At 38.5% G+C, this 17,149-nt stretch overlaps 1 protein-coding gene across 20 annotated transcripts in view; it reads left to right on the top strand.

The window, feature by feature from the left end:
• Positions 1-17,149, top strand: part of ATXN1 (ataxin 1) — a 291,246-nt gene that overhangs the window by 6,201 nt on the left and 267,896 nt on the right. For 14 of the 20 annotated variants that reach the window (XM_075921210.1, XM_014579569.3, XM_075921217.1 and 11 more), the window contains one exon: positions 2,239-2,361. The exons of 1 other annotated variant lie outside the window; for it this stretch is intronic. The gene's annotated coding sequence lies outside the window, so the exon portion shown is untranslated. Of the gene's footprint in view, positions 1-2,223; positions 2,362-17,149 lie in introns of all 20 variants that reach the window. 5 more of the 20 variants (XM_075921204.1, XM_075921206.1, XM_075921207.1 and 2 more) reach the window with 1 other exon arrangement.

Below are 17,149 nucleotides of genomic sequence, written 5' to 3'. Positions count from 1 at the left end.
AAACAGATCTTTAAATGCAGTCAATTGAAAAACAGTTAACTACTTGAAAAATGAAAATGGTATATATTAGCAATATAGTTAGAGAGTCAAATCTCAGGACTTGATTCTGTTCCCACTGAAACTCAATGGCAAAACTTTCCTTAATTTCAAAGGGAGAAGGAGTTTCTTATTTTATTGCCATTCATATAGCATAATGCTTTTGCTGTAGTCTGCAAATAGGAAGGGAATGCAATGGTGTATTTTGGCTTTAAAAATGTGTACCAAAATTGCATACATGGTCTGAAGTGTACCCTGGTTTCAACCATGCCTTAGAATATGAGACAGCCCACTACGAAGCTGTTAGCTGATCATACAGGTTTTTGAGCGTTTAACTATTGTGGGAGATTGTGCAGGTACAGGTCATGCAACTTAATCGCTTCAGAAAACAGCTTTACTTGGAGTCCTCTGCTCATAGTGCTGTAACCAGGTCTACGTTAGCAAAATCAAAATGTAACGAGCATGAGAAACAGAAGTACAGCAGGTTTGGTACAAGTAAGTATTGCAGACCCAAGAAATGGTGTGCTCTATGCCAGTGAATTTTGGATTTAAGACATTTGATGCACTAAGCTTTTAAAAGGGAAAATATTGCTGTGGTCATTTAATTTGATCTTATGCAGAACTTCGAGTGAGACAAATTACTATATTTATCTTTGGATAGAGAGAACAAACACACAAAATGTTTTTGGGCTCTGATGTTATATGCATATAACATATATTCAAAAGTAATACATTTTTTAAAATGTGGAGAAAAAATTTAAGGTGATAAGATTTTGATATAGATGTTTAGATTGCATAAGTTTTAAAAAAATTAACTCTTCAGGAGGTGTATTTGGAAGTTAAATAAACCGGACAAGTAGATCTGATTTCTTCTTGAGCTTAGTGTATTTGTCATTCAACTACTGTATTACCAAAATAGTTGTAGGGGAAAATACAGTAATGTGATAGTTAGCTATTCATAGTTTTGTATTCTACTATGTGCATGAATGTATAATTAACTCTAATCCGAAAAAACCCCTCACTTTAGCACAAACTTAAATTCTGCAAGTGTTTTGCTGAATAAGGATGGATTTAAGTACTGGCATAAAGTTAACATGTGTAAGTCCTTGGATGAACGGGGCCATAAGTATGATTACAAACTCAAACACAAAAATGCCTCACGATGGAGGAATACTAGTCCCGCTAAAGAGTGACAAAAACATTTGGTGAGGTGCCAAGTGAAAAAGCAAAACATATTTTGTTTGATATGGGATGTCAGCAGAATTGTGATGCTGGCTCCTATGATTTTTAATGATTAAAAATACAGAATTAGAAAAAATATTGCTATGATAATATGCTTTCTGCTCATAATGTTTGGGAATTTGCAGTAAAATGCATTAATTCCAGAATGCCAGGATTAAGACAATTGAACTGGGGAAATGCCACAAAATCTAATAGTTTTTTTCATCTAGATCCCCTTAATATGGTCTGCTATTTGGATGTTGCCTCTCCTCAAAAAAAAGTATGCTGTGCTGCCAGTGAAGACTGTCATCACGACTAATTTATGTTTTCCAAACTCACTAATATCACATTTTGGAAAGAAACTACATATGGAAAAATGGGCTGTGCTTTCTTCCACATGTATATGGCTCTTAGACCCAGCCTGCAGTGGGCAGATGTGCACGGTGGCATAGCTGCTGGCAGGAAGAGAGGCTAAGGGTGCCCATGCACAAGCACACACAAGGCCGGGTACACATGAGTCCACTTCTGTAGTGCTTTCATCTAGCTTGTGCATGAAGGATTTGTCTTTTTGGAGATCCATGAAATGTAGATATTTTTGTGTTTCGTGAAGTTCTAATGAGGCAGTGAAGGTCATAGATGTCCCTCATAGGGTCAAGCTGGTGTAAGATGTAAACTGCAGTGACCAACGTGTTTTTGGGGACAGGCTTGTTGTCCTATGCCCTGATATTTACTCTAGTTGGGTCACTTGTTGGAAGTGAATTACCATCCTCCTGTCACTCAAACTCACACAACACTCTAATCTTTTGATGTTATCGACCCTCAGTAATCTGTACAATCCAGAAAAGAATCATTCAATCAGTAAGCCCTCCCAATCTTCACAGGAATAGTTTAGTAATTGTAAGGTCACTGCTAAATTGGTTGTTTTTTAATAGATTTTTTTTGTTATTTTGGTTTTCATCTCCTCAGCCTTTGGATCAACAGTCACGTTGCAGGCAAAGCTGGATGAGGAATCAGTTAAAGCTGTGAATTTCTTCTTCACCCCCCCCCCCCAAGGAACAGTGACAACCATCATTTTGTCTTCACCATAGATGCTCTGTAAACAAGGTGAGGATTTAGTGTTTTTTATTTCTCTCAAGTATACACAGTCTGTTCTTTCTTTTGGCAAACCAGGACGCCATGAAATGTTTTTATAATTCATTTGACACAGAATTATTCTGTGTCAAGATGAACAGGAATGGGGGTGCTTTAGAAATAAATAACCATTGTGATTTTACCCAATCTGAGTCCCAAAGCTCTGATTTGTAGGATGCTGTATATCAGATTGGTGGTTCTGATGCTCACTCCTGGTCAAAATGTATGTGGTGTGATTATGGGATGAATGAAAAGATTTCACCCTTTGACCTTTGTCATAAACTGCCATGCATAAAATAATAGATAGCCATCTTGTACTTTTATAGGTAATTACGTTGTGGGTTGTATTGCCTGCAGACACTTTGTCTTTTTCAAATTCCAGATTCCCTCCTATGTGGAATCTGGCATGCAGATTCTCCCTTAAAATCAGGGCCAGATTAAGGTGGGGGTAACCTATGTAACCGCCTGGGATGCTGGCCTTGGGGCAGAGGGCTGCACTGGGCTTGAGGTGGTGTAAGGTATTCAGGAGTGTAACAAATGGTGAGCACTCCTTATTTGGGGTTCATTTGATGTAGGGCTGGCCCTGCTTAAAGCCATGGATAACCATTCATTAGTGACGTACCAAAGTCTTTTTTTTTTAAACCTTGGATAAAGCAGTGTTAACTCTCATGATTTTTATTTCATGTCTCATAATACTTGGTGATTTGTTTATGTCCTACGTTCCTGCAGTGGTGTGATTACAGGACAGTCTCAACTTTCTTTTTATTTTTAAGAGGGAAGTAAAAAAGAAAGTTTCTACCTCATATGTTTATGGAGAAGAGCTTGAAAATGTGTTGAACCTTTAGGTGTCAATCAGTCTGCAAATAAAAGGAACCCAAATGTTCTTTCTTAGTTGAGTCTCATGTTTTTTAAGCCTATCTCATGTCCCTGACTCATGCATTTTAAGTACTTAGAATTGGCAACCCTGCTAATGGTAACAGAAATATAAAGGTTGTAGGAAGAAAATAGGCTGTTCTTTTAAATAATATAGCAAATTAAGCTGAGGAATTAAATTCAGAAAGTGAAAGTATGTTTTTTGTTTTTATTAAAGACAGAAAACTAAGATACTGTGGCAGTCTGTTGAGGAAAAGCTGATGAGAGAGTCTCTGTAGTGAAATAACTTTTTAATGTATACAGTATGTCATAGTGAAGTGTGCAGTACATCAATTTACATTTTATTATGACTGAAGGATGGAGTATTGTTCTTTAAAGGGAAGTGGTCTAAGCATGTAGTTGCATGTAAAGGCATGTCTCTTATAGATGACAATAATCATCTAGAATGGAGGGGCAGCTTGTAATCACTACATCTCTGGAGGATTATTCTTTTTGAGAATTAAATTGCCAGATAAATCACCCTAACACATTTTCATTCTTTCAGTTTCAGAAAATTTACTTGATAGCAGATGTTGACTTGGAGATCAGGTGGAATAAATCTTTTTGTCAAGGCATTAACATTTCCACCAAGCTCTTCGTTTGTCCAGAATTAGCTCAGGTTTTGTAAAGTTGTTTTTGTTTAAATAAATTATTACTACAGAAAAGGCTCCTAACTGATAGTTAGAAGGCATAATGGTTTATAGCACATTAATCAAATTGAAGTATCTTCTGAATGACCATAATTGTATTACCAAAAATGTACCGTGAAGTCATCTTGAATTTTCTAGCAGCTGATATTTCCTATGATTACATTAAAACAATTATTTAAGTATACATTTTACATAAAAATAACCTTATACAGTATCTACTGCAATTGATTCTCAGCCATTGGCATACTACAAATACACCAAGTGCTTAAGGTGATCTTAATAGACCTTAGAGAAAATTTGTTTTTTATTGTTAAAATACAATGAGCTTGTTTCTCTAGTCACATCAGTTTTACATTGGTGTACCTCCACTGTCTTTAGTGCTTACTCCTGATTTATTCCAGAGGGAGATCAAAATCAAGCCCAAGATGTATCGGAGTAAATAATATAAAAGTTATCTAGATGAATGCTGTCTGGTTACAGACATTATCCTTGTCATTTGATTTAACAGGGATACCCACAGTTGAAAATAATGGAATGCAACCCATGCAGTTCTGTAGTGCAGCCATTAGCCTTAGACAAGTTTCAGAGATCAGATATGAAATGTATGCTGAGACCCATCGCTCTCCTACTCTAGCATTTTACCGAGGATGAGGATGGTTGCAGTCTGCTTCACTAAATGCAAACTAGGTGGCATATGGCACGTTCTCATTGTCTTTCATACAGGAAAAATATTTGGGCACCTTTGAGTTAACCCAGATCAGATCCTGAAGTCCTTACTTAAGGCTTAATTGTACAGACATATACACAGGCAACTTCACTCGCATGAATAACATTATTTGCTGCAGTGAATAGGATCAAGCCTTTAGTTCTTACTGTTCTTTTTAGGTAAGACTCACATTGACTATAATAATCATTTTGCCTGAATACAGATATCAACATGAGTAAAAAAGGTGATTAAAATATTATTTTTTAACCCTAACTTGGATTAACTTTAGCCAGAACTATAAAAACATTCAGAAAGTTATTGCTTGTTTGTTCAGAGCATGCATTGTTCCTTTCAGGTAGGCAAATAGCTCTGCTTCCTTTTGAACAGTTGTGTTAAGAGAATTTTGTTTGAAATGTTGGACAAGTTCCTTTTAATCTTTTCCACTGTTCAATTCATGTGATATATATTAATCATATTGTGACATCTAGTTGACTCTGTAATAACTGTCCCACTTGCAGCAATCCGTTTACTGTACTTTCTGAAGTTTCATTAACTATGGGTATATGTTGCTTAACATGGTATCCCTTTTACGTAAGATATGTTCAGCTGTTTTTAAATGTGGTGTGTTTCTAATATATGCTGAACACTCATTACAGCTTGTTTATAGACATACCTTTCTGTATAAATATAATTTTAAAATCATTTTTAGTAAGAGGAGAATGATGTGTTTTGTCTGTATGGGGAAAGTATTATGCCCCCTGCTGGCCATTCAAAAGTGCAGAGTTGCTGTTTCCACTGCCTGGTTCTGCGTTTTCTTTTTCTATGTGAAGGCCTGTATTTCTGGCAGGACTAACAGAAGGTGGTGGAGATTTTGACTGAACTAAGACTACCCGAAAAATGGATTTGAACTAGGCATAATTGGATTGTAATTAGAAATCACGTTTATATTTTTTTAATTGCTTGTTTTGTATTTAAGTGTGGGAGTAAATTTAATGTACATGAAAATAAAGAACTAACAGTGCAGACTGGCCTCACACAGGGAAGTGCTTTGCAACTCTGCCTTGTCGCCTCCAAGCTGACTTTCCATACTTCTGCTCTATCATTCCTAGATCTTTCTTGAACAGGGACTGCCAGTTTTATGCCAGATTGCATTAAGGTTTTCTGATGTAGATAAATTAAGCTGTTCTGTGATGTACTTAAGATGGGAACACCTTTTGTGACATAAGCCAGGATTTGAGCCATGGTTCATTGTTCCTGCTTCTCTTATGATTTTCAGTATCACTTTTTAAATGGAATATGAGAGAGAAGTTTTGATCATGACTTTAAGAATTGAAAGTGATCTTTTGAAAAATAAAAATCAATGTAACACAAATAGTTATGTAAAACCAAGTTAAAAAGGACATTGTTAATTTACATTTAGCCCTAACCCCAAAAGTAAATTTAAAAAGATTTACTAATACCAAAGATGGGTAGAAATGCTTCTTTATTTTGAAATTCCACACATACCAACCACTGCCAGGAAATGTTTATCACAATTGCAACATTAAGAGCCTGAGAGTGAAACTGTCTTCACTGATTTTATTTTTCTAATCTGAAAGATGATAAAAAGTAATCGAATAGCATAAACATCCAAGAAACTGCAGTTTTAAAAATTCTTTCACTTTTAACAATGCAAGCGTTAGTAGTAATGAAGGTAAGTAAATGTGTTTGTATACGCAGCAAGGAGACTGATTCTCCACTCTCTCGTGCCTTGTGTGTGTATTTACACTTAGGCAAAGTGAGCATGAAAACACTGTCATACTGATTTGATAATGTTTTGCACCAATTTGCGCTGATGTGAATGACTATGCAAGGTGCAAGGCAGTGAAGAATCTGGTCTGTCATTTTTAACGTACCTGAAAGAAGTGGTAAAAGTTCTTTAAAGAAGAACTTACTTCATCTGAAGAAGTGGGTTGTACCCACGAAAGCACATGATACCATCTACTTGTTTTGTTAGTCTTTAACGTGCTGCTAGACTATTCATTTTTTTTTAAGTTTTTCCGGTTACAGACTAACTCGGCTACCCATCTGAAGCCCTTAAAGAAACAGTTCATCATCTCAGAGGTGTTAGGCAGAGTAAGTGTTAATGTGATGAACCTAAGGATGTTAAGGGTATCCGGCAGCCCATGGAGGTGGGGGAGCGGGAACATGAACTGCGGCAGTCCTCACGGGAGGTCGAAGGGGGTAGGAGCCATGGCAGCAGCCCTAGTGTGGGGCTAGGAGCAGCCAAGCTAAAGCAGCCCCGTGCCTGTGGTGAGTGCTACTGTAGCCCAACCCCAATGGGCAGTGTGGGCTGCCCCAGCCTTGCTGGAAAGCCTCATCCCCCCCAGACCACCCACTCTTTAAATAGTTAAATGAAGTGTTGGCACTGCATTTATCTATTTAACCAATTGAACGGACGGGATTTTACATCCTTAGGGAAACTGTTTTCATTTTTGGGGTCAAAATGTCAGAAATGGTCGCTGATTTTGCACTTCCATACCACACATACTTTTGCACGTGCAGTTTGTATAATTGTATGTCTATTGGATTTGCACTTGCATGCGAAGGGTGTATGTGTTGATGGCAGAGTTAGCCTGGGTGATGGCATCTGGATATGAGCATCCATGTTAGCCTAGGCTGATGTGAGCAGCTATATTCATGTTACTGTGTCCTCACTGATGGTGCAGACAGCCATGTATCTTGCTAAAGTTTCTGTGAACTTATTCAGTGGTTGATTTGTACTGCTACTGCTAAGCTGCATTATGACTGTTTTCCAGTGAATTATGGAAAAACCTGGCTGTCCGAGGCACACTGGAAATTGTGGGTCATGTGAAGGCCTAAGTAGGGGATGTACTGGGCAGGGGCAAGGTGCCCTCTCCTCCTGCCTCACAGCAGTAGTACAGAGGCTGTGTTATTTAGGGTGTGGTAGATCCGAGTGGTTACCTGTTTTGGGATCAGGAGGTAATTTTTCCTGATGGACCAAATTGGCAGTGGGTTTTTTTCTTCCTCAGAGCTTCATGGAGGTGTAATTTGGTTCTAAGTAATGGGACCTGAAAGTTTAATATTGGGAAAGGTAACGTTATGCAGCTTGTCACATCTGGCAGCTGGTATCCAGTGCAGATAAGTAGAGTCCCATGGAACATTTAGTAATGTTTATGTTTTTGTTTTATTTTGTGGGAATTGGATGTATATTTGTTTTATCCATTTTATCTGCTTGCAGAGGGTAGGGTTGAGTCCTGACCTCAGTGATGTGGGCGAGCCTGGGAGGGATCAGGTCTTGCCTCTGTGTGGCATGGAGTTCAGGATGGAATTAGAAATGTTAGATATCAAGCAATTGAATAGGCTCATAACTGCATGACATTTTAGCTGTTACCTGACTATTCAATAGTCCATGGGGTTGGGGACGGCAGCCAGTGTGCTCCTGACCCTGCTCCTGGCCTGCCATCCTGTGCTGCTGCCTCTGCATCAGAGGCAGCAATGCAGGGTAACAGGTGGGAGCCGGTCTGTGAGGGGTGCCAGTTTCAGAAACAAGCTCCCCACACAGACCGGTTGCCTGCTGCCCTATGCTGCTGCCTCTGATATAGAGGTAGCACTGTGGGATGGCAGCAGTCCCTGTCCACGGTGGTCCGAGCTCCCCGCAGACAGAGACTGCTGGGGGGGGGGGGGGGGAGAGAAGACTGGGGGAAGTTGCTATGAAGCAGCCTCTGTCTGCAGCGGCTGGGGCTGGCCGTGGACAGAGGCTGATTCGGCAGCAGACCCTGTTCATGGGGGGGGGAGGGTTCAGCTCCTCGTAGACAAAGGCTGCTCCTTGAGAGTCAGTGAGAGCAGCCTCTGTCCACTGGAAGCAGGGATCCCTTGTGAACAGAGGCTGCTTTGCGACAGCCTTCCCTATTCTCTCTCTCCCCCAGAGCAAGAGGGTGCAGGCGGCACCACGGAGCTGGTGTTGGGGGAAACATGTAGTTGACTACATGTTGATATCCCTAGATGGGGTGAAGGTTACACAGTGAGCTTGCCCCTCAGTGTTGGTTTGGGAGTGAAACCTGAGCAGCGCCTTGCAACACTTGGAATGGGAAAATGAGGCCTACCCCCAAGGGACAGGCGCTGCTGCAGAGTGATTTTTTTGGGGTTATATTTCATATTTTTTTGCATTTGTGAAAAATTTGAGCATCTGTGGATAAGCCTAAAAGAATCAGCCTACTAAGGTAAATGGGTCCTGGGATTTCACTGGCAGACTATGTGCTTGTAGGAGAAGAGGAGACCTGAAGTTCTCTCAGACTGTGGTTCCTTCTCGGGCCGTGCCACCTCATTTTAAAGAGGACTGAATCAATGGGATTTAATTATCTGCTTATATGTGTCAGCAATGGTGCACGGGGCCAGTTAGTGCATCACAGGCTGGTGCAGGATAGAGTCAGACCCCAGTTTACTGGGAACAAAATGTGTAGACAAGCCTGTAGTGTTTAACACCTTGTATTGGAAGGTGGTGGTGACTGTCATCATGACAAGTTTTCGTTTGTTAGACAGCTGCATGCGAGGGCCATGGTGGGCAACCTGCAGTCCTATGGCCTCACATGGTTCATCGGGGTTCTATGTATGGCTCACGAGCCATTTTGTTTACTCTTGCCCATAATGAGACTGGTTTCCATCCACGTAGGATTTTTTCCTACCACTATTACTAAAGTGACTTGGACTTAAAAGCAAGGACATGTGAAGTGAGGTGCATGCTGATTGCACACAAGGTTGACTATGAGAGCTGTGCGCTCCCTCTGCATTCAAAGTGCTGCTGTAGTTCAGTCAGCACATCCTGGGAATTCTAGGTATGCAAGCGCAATTAGCAAAACTACCCTAGTCTGTCTTTATCTTGATTACAACAGTCTTGTGTCCCACTGAGATGGAGGGCCGCTCATGTGGCCTACGCACAAGTCTAAGTTGCCCATTGTTGCGCTAGGGACTTTAATTTTTTTGTGTATTTAAATATTTTTGTGAATGTAAATACATGAGTCAAGTTTTAGAAAGAAATACTACTACAAAAACCACCAGTACAATCCTTGTTTGCTACGCTCAGTTTCTTTCTACCAATGAATGTTTTCCCATTGGTGCAGTTCCTTGTCATTGTCACATCTTAGTAGTGCAGTAGGGAGTGCTTTTTCAAATTAATGGGATAGAAAAGGTTTTCTCCTTTTTCCTAGGGCCTGAGAACATCACCTTCCTGATACTGTACTATATGCATAGTCTTCCCCAGATAGTCTAACAGCAGGGAGATCAGAGACAGTTTGAAATTCCATTGTATGCCTCAGCAGCAGCAGCAGCAGCAACAAAAAAAAAACCCAAATAAATTAAAAAAACAGATCATAGTGGATTATTGCACTAAAGAGAATTTCATGTTTATTTTCAATGTGTCACTGGTGCTTAAAAAACCCATAGCAGTATCTCATGGAGTGCACTTTTATTTACAGCTTAGTGAGCCCTACCTTTGACATATGACTAGCAGGGAAGCCCCTCCCTTTGATAGTTGTATGTCATCTGCTTCAGAGAACTAATTACTTGGCAATTCCCATTTGATAATTCCCTCTTTATTTTCTGATGAGTTACTTAACAGTGATGGGCTTGTTGAGCAGAATACCGTGTTTAATCTGTGCTTCAGAAAGACGTAGTGTGACTAGGGTTATCTTTGTTTTCTACATGCAGCTTTTGCATTAGGAACATTGAAACCGCAGTAAAACATGTTAACAGTTCACAGTTAATGGGAGGCTTAGTAATAAGTGATGCATGGTATTTTCCAAAAATAAAGTAGGGATTTTATTTTGCTGTTGCACTCGTATTTTAAGCACATGGCCTGAATGAAACAGAAGCCTAGAAGGATGTTTGAAATAAGTACTTATGAAAATGTGTCTTTTCGCAACACAGTCCAGCTCGTACACACCTCCATCCAAATATATTTTTTAACAAAACCTTATGTTTAAAACAAGAAAAACCCACCTTTTGCATCATATAAGTTTTTTTTTTTACATTTAAGTGTGTTATAATTATTTATTACAATATTGTTTAAAATAAGTGATACTTAAGGGAAAATATCACTTTGTTTTCTCCATTTTTTACCTGTCTCGTTATTCTTCCTCAGTCTCCTTTTGCATTCCACTGCTGTGGTGGCCACAGCAACACCCATTTCTGGCTTAGGAATGCTTTATACTAGCTCTCCAGCACCCTCATTTCTAACTACAATATTGCACTGTTCCCTGAGGGTACATGAGTTCAGCAGTGCTTAGATACAGTACTCTGTTTGGGGATATATATCCTTTAGTTTGCCTGTGAAGTTCCTGGTAAGGTCAAAGTGACTTTCAGAAACTCATGCTTTCTATGAAATTCTTCCATGTAGGGCCTGATCCTGTGCTGTGAAATTCAATGGAGTGTTAACACTGACGTCAAAGGGAGAAGGATTGGGGTTGTTCATTAACTTTGTTGATACTTTGAGATTTGTGACTCTTTTTGCTGATGTGACCATAGAAGCTGAAAATCGGGCTTTTTTTCCCCTTGTAGTTTTTAGCAGGAAGTATTGTATGCTGTGTGCTAGCTTGCATGATATTGCATCATCTCACTTGCTGATTTATTAGACGTTCATAAGGATACCTCCTGCCCAGTCATTGCGAGGATTGTCACATATTTAGTTAATGACTAAAATGCTACTTTGCTGATGTTTTTGTGGAATTAATAACTGGAAATAGTGATTTTACAAATCTGGTTTATAAAATGTAGAATTCCAAACAGATCTATCCATTTTAATTGGGTTAATAAACTTAATAAAGTTTACCTTGGAAAGTAATATTAATTAAGTTGATTAAAGGTGGCTTGAAGTATATAATTATAATTCTAAAGCAATTAATTTTGCTGTGACTCTGAAGTGTTGTTTCCGATTTTCAACAGAGGAGGAAAAATCAAGCAGTTTGGCTCCCTTCCTCTTCCCCAAACTTCCTATTGAGTGCTTTGTTTTCTTAAATCACAGAAGTACACTTCAGTGAACATACACATTAAATGTAAAATTGTATAATTTTGCTTTTTACAAAATATCTGTAATTGTGAACATAATATTTTTTTAATAAAAAGGGCATGGTAACTACAAACTCCTTTCATTCTTCTTCCCCCAAAGCCTGAATTTTTATTCTACTTAATTTTTAAAAAATGATTATTGTGGTCTTGAAATGTGCTTTTATGTCCAATCTGACAAACTGCTGCCCAGATTCTCAAAGACATTTAGGTGCCTAACTCTCATTGCAATTAATAGGAGCTAGTCATCTAAATACCTGTATGATGATCTGGGCCTAAAATCATCAACATAGCCATTAAACAGATACAAGCTGCATCAAAATACCCCACCCTGAACAAAATATCTCCTTTCTCATCTGGGATCACTTATACATACCAGGGTAATTCATTTTCTTTGGCCTCATTGCCAAGTCTACTAATAAAGGTGCCTGTTGAGGTGGATTGAGATTTATTTTACAGAGGTCAGTAAGGAGCCACCAGCTGGTGAAAACTTTCAATTACTCACCTACCCTGAGTTTGAATTTCTGACCTCCAGCTGAAAGGTTGCCAGTCTCATGAACTATTTAGGCTTTTCTTCAAACAACTGTGTAGACACCCCAACATTTCATGAGGGGCCAAATCTTGGACTCTTGATTTTGACAAAAGTCTTGTTGAATTCTGTGGGAGTTTTGCCTGAGGAAGACTTGAAAGATTTGGCCCACAGTGTTTTCTACCGAAAAAAAGTTATTGTTGTAGGCAATTGCTGAATTGAGGAAAAATAGATAAAAAAGACACATACGCATATTTATAATCTAACGTGAACTACTGTAAGTAAAATGGTCTAGTATCATTAATAACCTTTCATGTAATACAAAAGATTACTTCAGTATTACTCTCTTTAATATTTACAATCCAATGTTAAGAAAGATGTCATCACCACAAGATAAAGTCTTCTCAGAATGGGTGCCAGCCTCCTGACATCCATATGAAAATATAGAGTGACCAGAGTCTTCAGGGAGGGAGGTAATACATCTGGGAGCTGTAGTCCTTCCCCCTTAGTGGTCTCTACTTCTTCTTCTGAGCAGCAGTCAGGGGATCCCATGAACAGCAGCCTGGCTCCTCTAGTAACTAGGCAGCCAAAGGCGAGGAGGGCCATTGAAGTAGAAAAAGCTCTCAATTTAGAGGCTGTTTCCTGCCTCCATGGATCTGGGGGATTTCTTTCCTGTCAGTCCCCTGGATCTGTGGGTTTGGGAGGTCTTTTCACCCTCCCCCCTACTTGTGGCCCCAGCAGACTCTGTTGAGGGGAATAATTACAGGTCACCCCCAAAGGTCAGCCTTGCTGAGGGACTTTCCCTTTGATGATCTGGCTTAATGTTTGTTGGTTACCTACTCATGGAAAAGTAACTACTGATTACTTTATGAACTCTATAGAAGAGTGATTAAATATTGCACAGATAATTGATTTCACAGCACTGGCTATATAATGTGTTTTATATGGGCTCTCTCTTCCATTTTATGAGAAAAGATAATGATGATAATTGTCATTATCCAGTAACATATATTTTACTATAGTGCCTAAACTTAACCAGTAAAGATCACCGGAGGCCTGTGTGGATATAAAATATGTATCCATATCTGCGAAAATGAGCTGTGGATAACTGGAGATATGAATTGGCTAACCATAAATATGCAGGGTTCTAGGTACAAAATTTATATCTGCATCTGCAAAAATGAGCCACGGATTTCTGCATCCACATCTGTGGACATGCATACTCGTGGATATAAAGCAGATATCCATAGATTTGCAGGGCTCTAAAGATCACATTGCTTCTTTCTTTTTCTGGGCAGCTTACATAAATGGTATATAGTCCTGTTGTCATGGTGGCATTACATCATCAATTAGGTGGAAGGAGGAAAAACATTCATCCCAGAAAGTCTTTGTTTTGTTCCAGAGTTGTACAAGTTGACAAAATAAGAGGCCTGGCCTTATATGTACTCAGATAATACAGTGGTGGTGGGGAGACATAAAGGTTCTGATTAGGTCTTAGGAAGTACCAAATATCTTGCACTCTGGTTGATTTCAGCTCTGCAAAGAATTCAAGAAAAACCTATTTTCTAGCAAAATGTGTGAATGATTGTGGTTTCAGAATGAAAGAAGGGTATTTCTCACTGGATGATATTGCATGGTATTAACTGGTTTCTGTTAAGAGTACAATCATAAGGGAGCCTAAAGAAAATTAAAGTTGCAGCATGAAGAATAATCATGGAATATTCATTTTATTACATTAAAATGAAGTTGTGTTTGTAAGGAGTTAACTTGTTGAATGTTGTTACGGACAAAAGGAATGGAAGAACTGCAAACGAAGAGACACTTCAGCTATGTTTATGACTGTCAGATCTTCTGAACTTTAAGCTGGCTAGACTTAATAGGGAGCGGTTATAGTATTTCGTGCTATTTAATTAGCTTTTTTTAAGGTACAGTGTCTCACCAAAGCTAACTGAACAGTATGTTTTGCAACAACCAGATTTTCATGCTGCTTATCTTGTTTAATGTGAACTTTGTGTGTTCTGCATTTTGTAAGGTGCTAAGCCAAAGACAGCAATGGCCTGATTCCCTACTCTGTTACACCAGTCTTAAACTGACAACTTAAATGAAGCTCTACTTGTGTAGAATCTGAACCAATCACCACAGAGTGTCTGGGCCCTTTAAACTCAAAATTATTTGCTGGCAGGTCAGCATAGCTGATAAGACAGTGCTCACTGCTTGTTTATGGCTAGTGTACTTGAGGTGTAGCTCTGCTTTTCCTTCCAGTAAATGGGGATTAAAAAATGTTCCTCAGTCAAGTGGTTTCTGTCTTTTTTCCCCCCTTTCTGTGTCAGACATATTGTTTTAGTGTTTTAACTTAGCAGATCTTTAGATATAAAACAAAATTTCACACTATCAACAACTCCTTTTCCAGATTCTATGATTTCTTTCTGGCCAATTAAGTCTTACTTCCCTTTCTTCTGAAATTTCACTTTACTCAGCTGCTCTAGCTGTTGGGTATCCTGACCCGCTACTGCTCCTGTTTTACTAGGTTCATTTCTTGTGCAACATCTTTATTCTCTGTGGTACCTGTTTTCTGCTTGATTTTTGTCTACCTTCCAGTCCTACTTAAAGGATTTTAAAGTTTTAATAATGTGTGCAGAACTGAGTGTTTTTGAGTGTTGTTTCATCTACCCCTCTTCCTTCCTTATTAGTCATAATCAAGTTCTGAAACTACAGTTCAATTGAGCTGTTTGGACAGGCCTTTCATTCCGTGCACCCTTCCCCCTTCACTCAAGAAAAAAATCTTTATTTCTCCTCTGATGCTCCATTGTTGATGCCAGTTTCTTTGGCTGAATATTGTATTTTCAATCCTCTGTGTCCCTGCCAGTCTTCTGTGGCTTCCACCTCCAGTGTCTTTTGAGCAGTCACCTTACTTTTCAGGATTGTCAGGCTGGTCTTTAACAAATTAGTTGCCTTTTTTCACTTGTTTGTAATATACATTAGCAGTTTAAAAGTAATTCTGTTGCTTTCTGTGTGCCTAGATGAGGGGTGGGAGCCATACTAATTGTGTACTGTTCAGCCCACAAATTAAAGGGTGACTGTTATTTTAAATACATAATGGTACAATAAGACAATTCTTCACTTATCTTATAAATAGTACCTTAGATTATTAAAACTGACAGGATTTTTAAAAATATTGTTTAATTTTCTGTGCTCCTGCTGTGTGATTACTCTTAGCACTTCATTTTGTGGACAAGGGAAATAGGCTTGATGGTTTCATTTTTGTTTCTAATTGTTTTCACTTTTTGATTCTCCTATAGAAACACAGTACTATAGTGATAGCTTGCAAAACGTTCAAGGCTAAGTTTAAAAACTTGTTTTTAAAAAAGGGATACCATCAGCTTCATTTTTAAAACAAATTAACTTATGTAATTGAAAATTCTGTATCTGTTGCTGTTTATAAGGGTCGTTTCAGTAAGGATAAAAATGTCAGATGTGGAGGAAAAATGAAATTAGCTATCCTTAAGTGCTGCTAGTGCACACAATATCCAAACTGAGAAAATAGGTTGATGGGAGCTGCTGTTGTTTTTCAGGTTAGTAATCTTACATGTTACTGGTTACAGTGCACCATTTTCAGACAGGTATGATTTTCAAGTTGTAATTGACTAACAAATCAATGTAATGAATGTTTCAATAATAGTAGATTAAAAAAATATTCTCATGAAAATTACATTTTGGATTTAAAACTGACCCTTCATGTTGCTATACTGGTTACCTATTATTGTTACAAGCAATGCCTACTATTACTAAAACTGAAGGAGATTACTAGGAAAAATGTGTTTTCCCCAGTTTGTTTACTTAGAGTATTTGACAGCTTTGTGTGTAGTCAGTTTCACTTTGCTCTGTATTATCAGTTAGCTGGTTCTCCCAGATAAGAGAGACTTTTAAAAAAAATAGAAAAATGTGATTGTAAAACTACAGATATCATTAGTGGAGATTCAGCGAGAGGTGTAATTACTTTTAATGTTCTCATATTATTTAACTGATTAAATACCATGTCAATGGAGCCCTTACAAAAACAATGTGTCCTTTTAATCACCAAACCAGTCCTCTCTGCATCAAATAATTAAAAATAGAGCAGAGTTTCTGAACAAGACGTCTGGCAGAAGCTTCTGTACTTCCATCTGCACATGATTAGCAAAATGTTTCATGATATTTAAATAGCACAAGCCTTGCTCTCTTTTTTTTTTTTTGTATTATTTGTTGTGCTGAAAACCTGTTTGCTTGTTAAGTGGTCTTTTTGAATAGTAACTGGCAAAAAATCAGAAAAGTATATGAAGACATCTTATACACTGCAGAAGCCAAATTGTCCTCTTTTAAAGATGTATTGTCCATTTTTTTTATATAAACCACTAATATTACCAGTTTTTTCTTTACAAAAAGTTCCTCAGACCAGTTCATTTCAGTGGGGTTAAATTTGTGTTGTCAATGCCCCTGAACGGCAAACAGCCCCATTATTTATATTACAGTAATGCTTAGAAAAATACTTTGGGACACGTGCAGTGTCGTGTGTGTGGTGGAGGTTAGACCTACAACTCCTGTTAACTATACTAGGAGTCATGTTTCTAATCTGTTATGCACACTACTCTGAAACCTCACCCGTTTGACAGAGCACATAATCAGCCAAGTAACAGCTTTCCAAGGGCTTTCGAGGCCTTAAAATGGGACTTCTCCTTGCTGGCAGGCGTGCAGTGTTGGATTGGATGCTGTTTATCTCCAGCTCGCAGTACATTGCTCCAGAACTGAAGCAACTGATTTTCCATATTATTTATTTATATTTAAAATTCTTATCTGTGGTTTTAGGGTTATGTACAGGTAAGTATGAAGGTAAATGCACAGTTAAAAAAAACAAGCATGTAAGTGCGA

This window comes from Pelodiscus sinensis, chromosome 2, assembly GCF_049634645.1.
Source record: "Pelodiscus sinensis isolate JC-2024 chromosome 2, ASM4963464v1, whole genome shotgun sequence".
Taxonomy (NCBI): domain Eukaryota; kingdom Metazoa; phylum Chordata; order Testudines; family Trionychidae; genus Pelodiscus; species Pelodiscus sinensis.
Note: the sequence above shows the minus strand (reverse complement) of the source record. Positions and strands in the feature narration are given on the sequence as shown.